The sequence below is a fragment of the Cupressus sempervirens genome, chromosome 5, assembly GCF_028749045.1.
Source record: "Cupressus sempervirens isolate cs-2001-9-10 chromosome 5, ASM2874904v1, whole genome shotgun sequence".
In the NCBI taxonomy this organism is placed as follows: Eukaryota; Viridiplantae; Streptophyta; class Pinopsida; order Cupressales; family Cupressaceae; genus Cupressus; species Cupressus sempervirens.
The window spans coordinates 720,851,765-720,866,283 of NC_143122.1; positions in this window are offsets into that span (position 1 = coordinate 720,851,765).

Here is a 14,519-nt window from a genome sequence, read left to right on the forward strand (position 1 = left end):
GATATATGCAAAGTTGATTTTGTGATCCGAGATCTAGCTAAGGTCAGAGATTAGTCAAGAAGAAGGTTGTAACACCTATATACCTAAAGACTAATTACTTGTTTGGGTAGTGAGCTCTTCTTGTAATTGGAAGTGCATGTTTGGGCAGTGGGCTCATCTTGCATCTACTGTATTACAACTCCTAATAGGGTTGGGATCTCCTAACAGGGATTCAAAGTCTCCTAATAGGGACTCTATACTGAATTTTCTAACTGACTCCTAATAGGGTCCATCCTTTAACAAGGAACATATATATCAGTATATTATCTAGTGGGTATCATCTCCATCAGGGTTTTCCCTTGGCTAGGGTTTCCCTAGTTAACAAAATATGGTGTTATGAGTTATCCTTATGCACGGTTATTGTTACTATTCAATATTACTTGTTTACTTTCTTATTTATGGTTCAAAGTAATAAATAATATTTAGTTGGCAACTATTTTTTTTTAAATTAATGATTCACCCCCCTCTTAGTAATTCTTATTTCTAACAATTGGTATTAGAGCACAGTTACTCAGAAGAGGTTTAACAACTTGAGTAAGATCCTTATGGATATAAAATAGTTGATGAAGAACCTTGAAGAGGCATTTGAACAAATTAATCTCCTTACTAAAGAAAGAGATAACCTGGAGGATACATATGAAGACTCCAAAGTATATATTGGACAATTAAAGGACAAGATTGAACATCTCAAATCCAACCTGAATCTACTGAATCTGAAACTAGTGATGATGATTATTCAAAATTGAAGACAGAGTACAAGATCTTGAAACATGAATTAACGATTACCAATCTAAAGTCAACTTCAAAGAATGATCCTAGCAAAATTGAATCTGATTTGAAGATTGAAAACATAGATCTTAGAGCGACTCTAGCGAAGAAGACATCTGAATTTGAAACATTGAAAGAAGATCATGAATAACTTCATAAGTACAACACTATTGTGAAAGGTGAACTAACACAATGCAAGCAACAACTTGAAAAGATTTATTCTAGTAGAAAAAAGCTTGATGATTCAATACAAAGACGTACCTATGATGCAAAGAAACCTGAAAATAGATCAGATCCAAAAGTGAAAGATAAATCTGATGATAAGATTGAATCCAATCAATCTTCTGATAAACCTAAAGTAGTTGGACAAGATGAGGAAATTGTGAAATTAGATGAACCTAAGCAAGTAGAATCTCCTAAAGAAACCAGATATGAATTTAGAGGTAAGTGTTTTTCATGTAATGAAATAGGTCATATGAAAAGAGATTGTACAAATAAATCATTTAATCATGTTATGGATTTTTATTCTCATAATTGTCATGGTATGGGTCATACAACAATTAATTGTAGGAAACCTAAATATGATAATGATAGAAGGAATAGTAGAATGTCTATAAATACTAATCCTGTAGATAGAAGAAGATCTAATGAGAGGACATGGAGAGAAGGAAGACCTTATGAAGAAAGAAGATAGATCGTGTGTTATAAGTGTAACAACTTTGGACACATAGCTCAGAATTGTCATGCACTTATTGATCAACAAAATCCTAAAAGTAGAACTCCAGTATGTCAGTTATGCAACAACTTTAGACATACAAAAAAGTATTGTAGAATGGAGAGACTTCATAGATAGAAGGAACAATGGAAGAAACTTCAAAAACAGAAGGAACGATGGAAGAAATGTCGTGAATGATAGAAGGAACCATGAAAGGAACTCCAAAACTAAGAAAGACAATGAGGAACAAAGAAATGTAGTCAATGAACTTCAAGAAGAACTCAATGAGGCATTTGTAAAAGGATTAGACATCTCAGAAGAAAAGTTAGAAGATGATGAGACAGGAAGATTGAAGTCAATAATCGAGTTTGATTCAACTAAGTTAAATTAAGCTTGTTCATAGCACCAACATTTTAAACTTCATTTAGAGATCAAACTATGGGTAGTAAAGTTAGGAAAATGTGTATCAAGATAAGTTTAGATGGTAGCTAAGATTGCTTGAAATTTGGAGCTTATTGAAACTTGTTACGAAGGAATTAAGAGTTATTGTTATTACAAAGAAAGTTAATTCTATAGTAGAAGATGAAAAATATGTTTTTACAGAGAATTTGGTGGAGCGAAGATCCTTGGAGCATTTTCATGATGGAAGGAAACTATGGTAAACTTCGGGTAGCATTTGAAGATCAAACAAATATTTTGAAGCAGATAACTGATTTTAGAATTAAATTGACAACTTTTTCTTGTTTGCAAAGTACACAATTAAGTTTGAATTGAATGAATAAAATGGAGTACATACTTGATTACCACTTCATTTCCATTACACTAGAAGCTTAGAGCACTCATAAGTGACTTGGCAAGGCAGTTTTGAACTAAACCCTATTTTTGAAAAGAGGTATTTTATCGTTTCTCCACAGAATTTCTTTGATAAAGTTTATATTTGATAGAATCATGGATATGTCGGTAGTTCATAATGTTGAGAATGAGGAGAGATTGAAATTGAAGGTTGCTTTTGTGAATCTTGTAGAAGGGAACCCTAATTCAACATTATCTATCACTCCGAACAATGTAGTGTATTTGGAAGACGTCAAAAGTTATCTTAACAAGAAGTTTGAAACTATTGGGAGCGAGTATATGAACAAAGATATGGAAGTTGTCTTTAACCATGATATGACTATAGAGCCCGTATTTGAACATTTGAAAGAACTAGACCTTTTCAAATATCACTTCTATTGAGAATTGGACACTGAAGAATGGACTCAGATCATACTAAGTAGAATTCATGATGGAAATTGTGGATGAAAGACAATATAGTTGACATTTCAACCGACACTATTGATGAGGTAATTGGTCTTAGCAAACAAGGCAGTGTACTTATAGGTGAGAAACTTGCTAAGAAGAAGGTTGAGAGGTACACAAAAGCAATTTATAATGGGAAGGCCATGGTGATCAACACCATTAAACAAGATAATGCAAGATTTCTAAGTAGTATCATTGCCTATTCTATTTGTGCAAGTTCTAAGATTGATGAATTGTCAACAAGATTCATCTATGTAGCTTATAAGATTTGTGTTGAGAAAGAACAAGTTAACATAAGTGAAATTCTGAGAATGTAACTTCTTGAAAACTTAGAGAAAATCAAGAGGACCAAGAATGGTATGTTTAGATTTTAATCATTGATCAATCATATATTCTTTCATGTACTTAAGAGATTTCCATACTTATCAGTCACAAAGATTATGAGTAGTGAGAGATGTACCATGGAGAAGATTACAGATGTATGTAGAAGGCATCCAACAGAAAAAATCTTGGATAGTGGAAATTTGATCATGAAAACATTTCAGAATGGGATGAGACAAAAATTCAGAATTATACCTACAATTGTAGAAAGATTCAAAAATAATATATGTGTTATGGTTGATACATATTTAACTCATATTCAAGCAGTAGAACCTCGGGAAAAATTCATTGATCCCTTAGGCTATGAGTTAAGTGATGATGCAACAATTGGATCTATTGATCTATCGTTGAACTCTGAGAAGGACCAAGCTGAGTATAGATTTGGAACATATGAAGAAATTGCCAAATTAGCTCATTAAGCATCCTTAGAGAAAGCATCTCACAAGAAGATTGAGACAATAATGAAGAAAGCTCTAATTGAGGCCAGTATGACAGAAAGTGACTCACAGGTAGTTAGACAGACAATGAAACAAGGAATAATGTATGTGCAACCATTATCAGTGTCTATTGTAGAAACATTTTCAGAACAGAGCATTCCATATGCTGTAGTATTAGTTGAACAACCAAGTGAGCCAAAGAGAAAATTAGAAAGATTAGTGAAAGCTGTGACTACCAAGACTAAAAGAGTGAAGCAACAAGCTATTGGACCAGGAAAAAGACAAAAGTCATTGTTGACAATTGTGGAATCCAGTGAAGAAGAAGAAGAAGCAAAATAAGTAGAAAAAGTAACTATTTCTAAATAGACAACAGGAAAATCAAGGCAACCTTGGAAGCCGAAGATTGAGAAGATAAACTCAGCCATTGCAAATGAAAGGAACTTTGTTTAGATGATTTTTTTTTTATGATTTATATAATGATATTGAAAAAGATCAGATTGATATCTCTACTATGAGATATATAATTGTTGACAATTTCAAACTTAAGGATATTGAAGGCATAATAAATTAGAAAGTCTATGACAAACTTATAGAGAAGAAACCACCAGCTCAGGAAGAGGATATAGAACTTCAGAAGTCTATGATAAGGACCATATGTAAGATAGATGATGAGGAAGAAGTCAAGAATTTGTTGAACAATCTAGCACCCTACTTAAGGAACAAGGTGAGACCATTTCTATTTATGGTGGGTGAGAAGGATAAAATAAGGAGTGAAACAACTGCAACTATCAGTTAGATGATGACAGAGTCAAAAGCAACACCTTCACCAGCACCTAAAACTTTGAAAGTGTCAATAAGTGGTGACACTATGCAAATTGACTAGACCAATGTTACAATTAACATTGATAACAATAACCCTTTTGAGAGTTTCGAACAACTTGAATATTAGGCCAAGGTTATTCAAGATCAACTGAAACTCATTGAAGAGGAAAAGAGGCTATTAGAGGTAGAAAAGAGAAAAATATTGAAGAAGCCAAGTAGAAATTGCTTGAAGAAGAAATGAAAAGGAAAGTTGAGGAAAAGAAGAAGATAATAGAAGAGGAAGAAAAGAAAGAGAAGGAAAGAAAAGAAAAGGAAGACAAAGAGAAAGAAGAGAGAAGAGTTAAAGAGGTAGCAACGAAGAAGCGAAGGGAAGATGAAACTCAACCATCTAGTTCATCTGCTCCACTTTCGCTTGCTAGCCTAACAAGTGATGATGATGATCAAATTGACTTGATCTCATCTCTAACAAAACTTATTGAGAAGAATAGAAAAGTAAAGAGCTTACAAAGAACCCTAATGGAGGTAACTAACAAATTACAAGTACTCTAGCAATCAAGCAGAGGCAGATCCTAAACAGAGGGCACAAGTAGTGTTAAAATTTTTTGATGAAGAATTTACAAATTTGTTGAATGTTGTAGAGTCAAAGACCCATATTTCACATGTTGCTAATCTATTTGGCACCATTTGTCAAAATGTCAAGAATGATTTGCTAAGTCTTGATACTTGTATCAAGGAAGTTCAGAGATGTCAACAAGATGGAAAGGTATTGTAAATTAAGTGTACCTTATCTCATAAGTTGACCAAGGATTTTGATAGTAAGGCTAAAGGAAAGCTGAGTGAACTAGAAGCTCTATTAAACCAGATACAACAACCTTTCAAAAAAGTTGATGAGTTTGAAGGACAAGTGGCTAGCATTCAAAGTGATATCAAAAAATTTGAACTTTAGAAATAAATTTTTTTGAAGAGATTATAGGAATTCAAAGAGTCTATTGCTCTGAAGATATCTACTATTGAGAGACAATTGGAGGAGTGTGTCAAAGCCAAGGACACCTATTCAAACTTCTTATACTTTGATCTCAATGCAGTTGAGATTGCATCATATGCCCTATGTGCAATTCTCACTTCTACTAAAACAACCAAGGATACATGGATAAAAGGTTTAAACAGTCTCAAGGAAAGTTTTGACAATTACATGAAGATATTATCAGCTTAAGGTAGATGAACAAATTTTTTGATAGAAGATGGATAGTTTTTGATAGTTTTTGACATTCTGACCTTTCTCATTGATGTCAAAGGGTGAGAAGATGCATAAGAAAATTGTAAGGTAAGGTATGAAATCATATCGAAAGGGGGAGCATATGTAAGATGGATAAGTTGTAAAAGATGATTAATGTATTGATACTGTAATGTTTTGACAAGTTTTTGATACTTAGCCAAATTTCCCTATTTTGTTGCCATCAATGCCAGGGGGAGATTGTTGAAAATTGGCCAATAAAGATATGTAATTGTTTCCATTTATGACAACACATGATGTACATGCTTGTAGAAAACCTCTGGAATAAAGATACTTAGCTTTTGGTACTCAAAAAATTGTCTAAGTATGAAATTGGTTTACAATAGTGTATTTTTTTGTATGTAACTTGTTACTAACGTCATATTATGACTAGTGAAGTTAGATAGAGATATTATACATGTTGATGATGATGTGTATAACCTCAGACATCAATACAGACTATACAGAAAAGAGATATTCACATTTTACCAGTGAAACAAAACAACAAAATTAAAGGTAAAGGAATTATTTTGTTTACAAAATTATTACTTGACCAATTAGGGCTGACATCCTAGATGTTTAATCTAAGTTAGCGAAGTATACTATGGTCTTAGCCTACCTATCAACAATTTGTGAAAAGGTATGGTATTTATGCAAAGGACATATTGTGAATTGAAGTGTAGTGTGGTGTGTTGAGCAATTGTATTAAGTGATATGCAAACTTATTGTGAAGTGATATATGCAAATTTAATTTTGTGATTCAAGATCTAGCTAAGGTTAGAGATCAGTCAAGAAAGAAGTTACAACACCTATATACCTGAAGACTAGTTACTTGTTTGGGCAGTGAGCTCTTCTTGTAATTGGAAGTGCATGTTTGGGCAGTGGGCTCATCTTCCATCTTCCATGTACTGTACTACAACTCCTAATAGGGTTGGAATCTCCTAATAGGGAATCAAAGTCTCCTAACAGGGACTCTCTATACTAAATTTTCTCATTGACTCCTAATAGGGTCCATCCTCTAACAAGGAACATATATACCAGTATATTATGTAGTGGGTATTATCCCCACTGGGGTTTTCCCTTGGCTAGGGTTTCCCTAGTTAACAAAATATGGTGTTATGAGTTATCTTTGTGCATGGTTACTGTTACTGTTCAACATTACTTGTTTACTTTCTTATGTATGGTTCAAAGTAATAAATAATATTTAGTTGGTGACTAAAGTTCGTAAATTATTGATTCACCCCCCTCTTAGTAATTCCTTTTTGTAACATGAACCACCTTATTACTCCAACGTAGTTTGCCACCTTATGCCTCCCTCCTCACATGCCACCAAGCCACCACCTTATCGCTCCAAGTAGACCTTCCAACACCTTATCTCTCCAAGTTATTGAAGCTCCTTATCTCTCCATCCTAATACCTCCTTATCTCTCCTTGCGGCAAGGGGCCATAAAACTTATTTGCACTGCCAAAGTAGCACACTAGTCTCCTTCGCGCATCAGATGAAGTGTACTTGCGAATGGGGTAGGGAGCTAGCAATAGAAATCACTGACCATCATGAGTGACGCACTAGGAAATGAATCCACCTCCATGGCCGATCACATTCCTCCCACCAATTGCTCCTTAGGCACCAACGTAGAAGTCCATGTCACCTTTGGTCCAAGGTAAGTGTAGTTGCTCCACTAGCCAAGCCTTTCGTGTGATTTGATCCTTGCACCTCTATATCAATGGGGCTCGCAAGCACCATTGCTCTGTGAGCTCATGCTCATGTTATAAAAATTAGTTATTAAATATCTATTACAATTATTTATTTAGTTTAGTGTAAAGAGCATTAGAAATAATATTAACATATTAGTTTGTTTGAAGGTTAATATATACAAATAGAATATTTTAGTTTCCAATTTATTTAGAATGTCATAATTAATTTAATTTATTAGAAACATAGAAGATTTTTTTTCTTATTAATCAAGGACCTACAATTCTAGCTTGATTTAAAGGGCATGATAAATCATATTATTGCACTTACTATATTTGCATAATGAATGGACTAAGTGCGCCTTATGATTTAAATATATATGTCTATTTTTTATATATTAGTAATTTGTCATCTAAATTGTCACTTTTATAAAATATATATTAAATAATGATGTCAATTAATAAGATATCCTTGTTAAAATAAGATTTTATTCCACTTCAAAAAAAATCTTATTTAATACATTATAAATTAATAATATTTGAATAATGAATATTATAAAATGGTATATGTTAATTTCATCAATGTCCAAAAATATTAATTTTTAAAAAATATAAAATAACAAAATTCTAATTCAATGAGAGGACATCCCTCTTAGAAATAGATTTGTGCACACCAACTTTTAAAAAATATTTATTTATATTTTAAATTTAATTATTTTAATAGTATATTCTAGAAAATGACATAAATTAATGTTACAAATACATAAATGGTCATTATTTTTAAAAACAATGTTTTAAGCAATATCTTTTTGTTCAATTATTTATTTTGTAATGTTGATTGACAAATTTTTAAAGATTTGGATGCTAAAAAAGAAAAACTCTATAGGCATTCTTTCAAATTTTATATATAAATGATTATTTGATTGGTAAATGATGAAAGCTAATAAATTTCAAACATACATTGTAAAACATAAAATGTATCTAGTTTAGGAGAGCAATCTTGTAGGAAAGAAAGAAAATCTTTTGGTTAAGTTACTAATGACCTAATAACCATTCAAGTTTACATCAACATGACAGAGAATTGTACCCAACTACAAAATTATGATAGGTTTACCCAACCCAACCAAATTGCAATACTAGTTTGAACATATTAGCCACCAACCATACATCAAATTTACAAGGGGCATTATTAGTACATAAATCTTTCTTGGATGCTATCATTTTACACTATCACTTTCCAATAGATACATGAGATTGAAATTGCATGAATAGACATTAAAAAACCCATTATGACAACATTCCCTGATGTGTCCATATTGACCTTTTATCCTATAAACACTAGTGCACCAGTCCACAAAATTTTAAGGGTGTCTTCTAGCCATGAAAATAAGTTTAAACATCTAAATTTACCACTCAACTAATTCACCTTTTATTCCATAATTAATGCATATGTACATCCTAACCATATTGCCTATTCAAGGTAAATAATTGAGGAAATTCTTATAATGGAAGCTTGACATTGCCCATTCTCTCTGTTACAGTGGGGTTATTGTTGTACCAAAAGACTGATCTACCAGTGCTCAATACAACTCCTCAACTTATAGTTCATAGGAAGTGGTTAAGACCTTGTCAAAAATCCCAAGGGGAGTACTGAACATCTTGCCAACAATCTCCCCCTTAGCGTTACTCGAGGGTCTGAGGATCGAACCTGTGATCAAGCTCTGATATCATTTTGTTAGAATGGGGTTGTTGCTACACCAAAAGACTAATTTTTCAATGCCCAATACCATTCAACTTAGTACATAGGAGGCGGTTAAGCCCTTGTCATGAATCTTAAGGAGAATGTTGAACATTTTGCCAATAATCTTATACTACCAAATTGTCTCTAAAGCATTGTAAACCATATATATAGTGATATAACCACTTGGAAAGTAATTTGGTAGCTACAAAACTTTGATATCACTGCCAACCATGTTTAATCATCTTGTTTCAGTAGGAAGTTAATGTAAATGAGCTGCAATATCTAATTTGAAAATCATAGATAAGATTTAGATGTAATGAAAGATTAGAGATGTTTCACCTTGTCATCTTGAAGTAGTATATACCACATTTCCTTTTAATATGCCCATCAACTATCATTCATGCATAGAGTAAACTATTCCACTTTTCTCTTAATTTGAGAAAGATGTTTACATTCATTTACATAAATGTTTCACCTCTTCATCCTAAAGTAGTGTAGTGTACACTACATTTTATATTAATTTACTCATCAATAAGTTTTTTGTTAGGATACCTTGTAGAAATAAATGCAACTGGCATATGACTTCCCCTACAACCAACAAATAAAGTCTCAACTCTCTATAAATAAAACCCTAATCTCATATGATTCTATCTAGCAAGATGAAACTATTTTAAATTCCTGTACAATTGATATCTTGTGCTATCCAAAATGTTGGACCAACTGAAATTGTTCAAACAAAATGTTACATAGCACTTTGTCTAGAGAAAAGATCACATTGAAACATATAATTTAAAAGAAACAAGGTGACAAGGGGTATTGAATTAGTCTTTCTCAAAGTCGATGACCTTAATTGACCTTGTCCACATCTATGAGCCAAACTATGTCTACATGTCATACCCTGTCCCCTCTTGTGAAGCCAACACCAATTTTCCCTCCTCTATTCCTGCATGTTTTTCCATAGTCTAGCCAACCAAAATAAGAACAAATATAGATTCTTTTAATAATATAATATCTCCACAATCCATTACTAATGATGATTATGCTTCTAGATTTGATTGTGTATGTTTTTTTATCATCAACATTTCAGATCACACTCTATGATCCATCATTAGGATGAGAGAAGGATGTAAGAAGTATGTAGACCAACCAAGCCAAGTAGAATAAAAAGGAGAGAATGGAGAAGGAATACCCTAGGAATACCCGCAGCTAGTACCAATCCCTAGTTATGAACATAGTTCAAATAAGTGCCTAATATTTATGGGCCTTCACCTTCCATTTTATGATGCTATCCAAAGCCATGTAGAATGAAAGGGTGCAAGTTATTTGGCAATCCTGGAAATCCAAAATAGTCTCCATGTGTTGCTACAAACCCTTGAATCAACACTACACAAGTCACAATTTTATTCAACCCAACATGCCATTCCATTCAAATAATTGCTCAACTACCCTAATTAGTTGTACCTAAAAATTGAATTGAAGTCCTCAAGCACAAAACAAAGAGGAAATGCCTCTATTTGTGTGTAAACAAAACTTTGACATTAGAAATTCAACCCCCTATAGAGCTCAGACCAACATAAGAAGAAACAAGTCACACAGAGAAGACATTTTTTGGTATTCTTCTGAGGTAGGACCAGAGAAGGCCATTTACTAATTCAACAAGAAGATTGTCTCTATCTCACCTTCCTTTCTCTATCACTCTACAAATGGTTGTGGCTAAATAGTAGAATTATTGCACTTGACAAGACTATTTTTTCTTTTTCCTTTCCTTTGTTAATTAAGAATTAATAAAAAAATTTATTGTTAACATATTTTTATCATGTATTGTTTTTTATATTAATATATTTTCTTTATTATTTTTTAAGTTAATTAACAAAGAAAAAAAAATTATGTGCAAATATTTTTCTATTTAACCACAACCTTTACAAACATTATATGAATTTAAGAGACAAACACAATGTACCTCTCAATCTTGATAAAAGTATTATGCTTGCATCACAACATTCACCGTGCATTCAATGTGAAGTATTGGAGCACGTGGAATGCCAACCCAACACTCCCAACATCTGCCATCTAGCCATGCATAAAATGTTTATGTCTACCACCACCTCAATATCTACTTGCCAACTTACTAAATATCCATCAAGTTTGATCCAAACCGCTTTGCAAAATTCACTGCCATCATAGTGAATGTGTCAAAGTATTATCCTTCTTGCATATGTGGGAATTTTTTAAATATCTAATGGTACCAAGGTTGTTTTGAGTAATATTAATGACTTTATCCAGATTCCATTCTTGAGCTTTGTCATTTGCAATCACATTGATTATTACTTGCAAGTCCCCTTCCAAATAAAAATTCTCCATATTCAAATTGGTCATTAGTTCAACTACAAGCAATATAGCTTGAATTCAAGTTTCATTATTTGTCCCTTCTACTAATTTTTTGGCTTTCAATTGCTAGAATATTGCTAGTTGAGTCACTAGTGACACATCCAACTCTTGATGGTACCAAGTTTCCCTTTGATGCCCTATAAGATTGATTTCAAGCCATCCAACTTTTAGTTTTCTCCACTAAACGAAAGCTCTAGCTACATGAGTAGAATTAACGACTGACGACCCATTAACAGATGCCAACTTTGAAAGAGGCCACTTCTTTTGAAGAAATCTTTGGTTGTGAAAGAGAATATGTGTTGATTCTATTATGCAAGAGTTGTATTGACTAATTGAGAAATTTATTTCTCAATTCTCCAATTGATCCTTTTTAGTGACTCTATTTTCCCTTAAAAAATGGAGCACTTACACTCCTTCCATATTTCCAAAAGCATCATCAAGGGGAAGATTTTTGATATTACAACAAATATGACTTAGATTTTGATATTCTCTAGCTCTAAAATAACTCTAACTTGTTTGGGCAAATGAAGAAATAGTTCATCTTAGAGAGAAGAAATCGCCAACACTGGTAGGAGTGGCTACAATGTGGTAGTAGATGGTTGGCATTTTTCTCTTACTATCTACACAATACGCATTCAAAATGACCACTATATCAATATCGCATCAACCTTTCACCCATGATAATTTTTATTTTATAGCCAACCAAGAAAAGGAGGAAACCTTTAGTAGGCAATAATTGTTCCAACATAGATGTCCTAGCCACTCCTCATCATATATAGATGCCTATGTGAGTTTGTACCTAATTTTAAACTACACCATATCAACTTATCTATATCCTCTGAAAGTAAGAAATACCTAATTTTGAGAACCTCCTCTAAAGCTTGGGTGTTTTCTTGAGATAGATCCAATTCCTTGTAATCCTTCCTAGTAATACATTGATCCCTCTTGATCTTCTTTTACTAGAAAGCTTACTATTCTCATGCCCCATCTTAATTTCATACTTTGATGTAGTTCTTGATTATAAGCCCCACTAGTGAGATAAATCAATCCTTCCATGGATCTAAGCCAAAATTTTGACCTTAATCCATTCCCTATTTTATAGGAGATGTGATTTGTAATGATGTGTCTTCAATCCATCACAAAGTCCCATAAGGATGAACCCTTTGGGGATTCTAAAACTATACCTATTGCTAGATTTCTCGTTGAAGTATTTTTGAATTAGAACTCTCACTTATTTATGTTGCAACCTTTTGTATATAATCAAAATGAATTTTGCACCAATTGCCTCATTCATGACCTTCCAATTTCTTTGCCCCGCCCCACCAAATTTTTTTGGATACCAAACTTTATGCCAAGCCATCAATGGGATTTTATCTTGCCCTTGATTGATATTCCAAAAAAAATTCCTCATTTATTTCTCCACAACATTGACAATTTTGGTCAGGATTTACCTAGGGAAGTATCGACCAACCTGGACCACAAATTTTTCCATTTTCCAATAAACAATGGGAGGCCCAAAATCTTACCTAGTAAAAATGCACTCTTGACATTTAGTACCTTGCAAATATCCCTTTCCTTGGGCATAGATATTGAAAAATAGTATCTCAGATTTGTGCCAATTGATAGATTTTCTTGAATAGCATAATACCTATCTAAAGTGGCATTCACATATCTTTCTTATTCGAGTGTGGATAACCCCATCAGTATCTTGTCATAAAAAAATGACAATGCATGATTGTGTCCATTCCTCATGCTACCCAAATGCTCTTCTAACAACCATCCAAATGCCTTATGTTGATGAGTCTCCCAATAAATTCTACCATAATGATGAAAAGAGATGGATAATGAGTTACCTTGTCTAATGCCTCTAGAGGCCTCAAAAAGCCTTGCAAACTACCATTAATCATGATTGAGAACCTCGATGCACAAATACAAATTTTTATCCATGCAATCCATTGATCATCAAATCCAAATCACTTCAAAATTTGTAATAGAAAGGATTTGTTGATAGAATCGTAGGACTTTTCTATATCTAGCTTCATCCTTTTCATTTTGGCACATCTCACTGAATGAACAACCCCATGAATAATGATGATGCTTTAATAATGTTTGTTCCCAAAACAAAACCACTTTGTTGCTCTAAAATAATGTGAGGAAGAAAATATTTTAATTTGGTTTGCAATAGCTTTGAAAATCACTTTGTAAGTGACATTACATAAGGAGATTGGTTGTAAGTCATCAAAGGATTTCAAGATATTTTCAAAGATTAAAGAAATGAAAGTGTTGTTGATGTCCGTTCAAATCTAAGCTTTACCTCTCGACTTCTCCACCATTGTCATAAAATCATATTTAATAGTCTCCTACACATTCTAAAATAAACCTACTAGAAAAACATCCAATTCTGAGGCCTTATCACTCCCCATAGAAAACAAAGAAGCCTTAACCTCTTCTTCCATCACTAACTTGAGAAGGAAATCATTCTGTCCTTTGGAAATTAGTTTGCGGATCACAACATAAATCTCTTCATCTAACATAGAACTATTTGAATCCCCTTGCAACAAAATGGAGAAATGTCTAATTGCCTCTTCATTAATATCATTCATATCTGTTAGAATATTTTTGTTTAGATATTTGATTTCAAAGATATTATTTCCTAGTATTCTACCTACTCCAGCTCTTAACCAATTATTTATTTTTCCACAAAAAATATTCTTAAAATGGTGCATATTTTATTCTTTGAGTTTAGTATCAATGAACTACAAATTTTTAAAGAGACAATAAGCCATTGAACCTTGAGGGGCCATTCTAGATTTATACCTATCATCAATCCTTTGAACTAGATCTGGATCTCTACATCATGTGAACTCAATTTTGAATGTGGACATAATAGAAGTAACATCATCTTAAAAATGAAGAGGCACATAATAGTGGTCATATATAGAATAGGGAAACATATGAGACTTGATA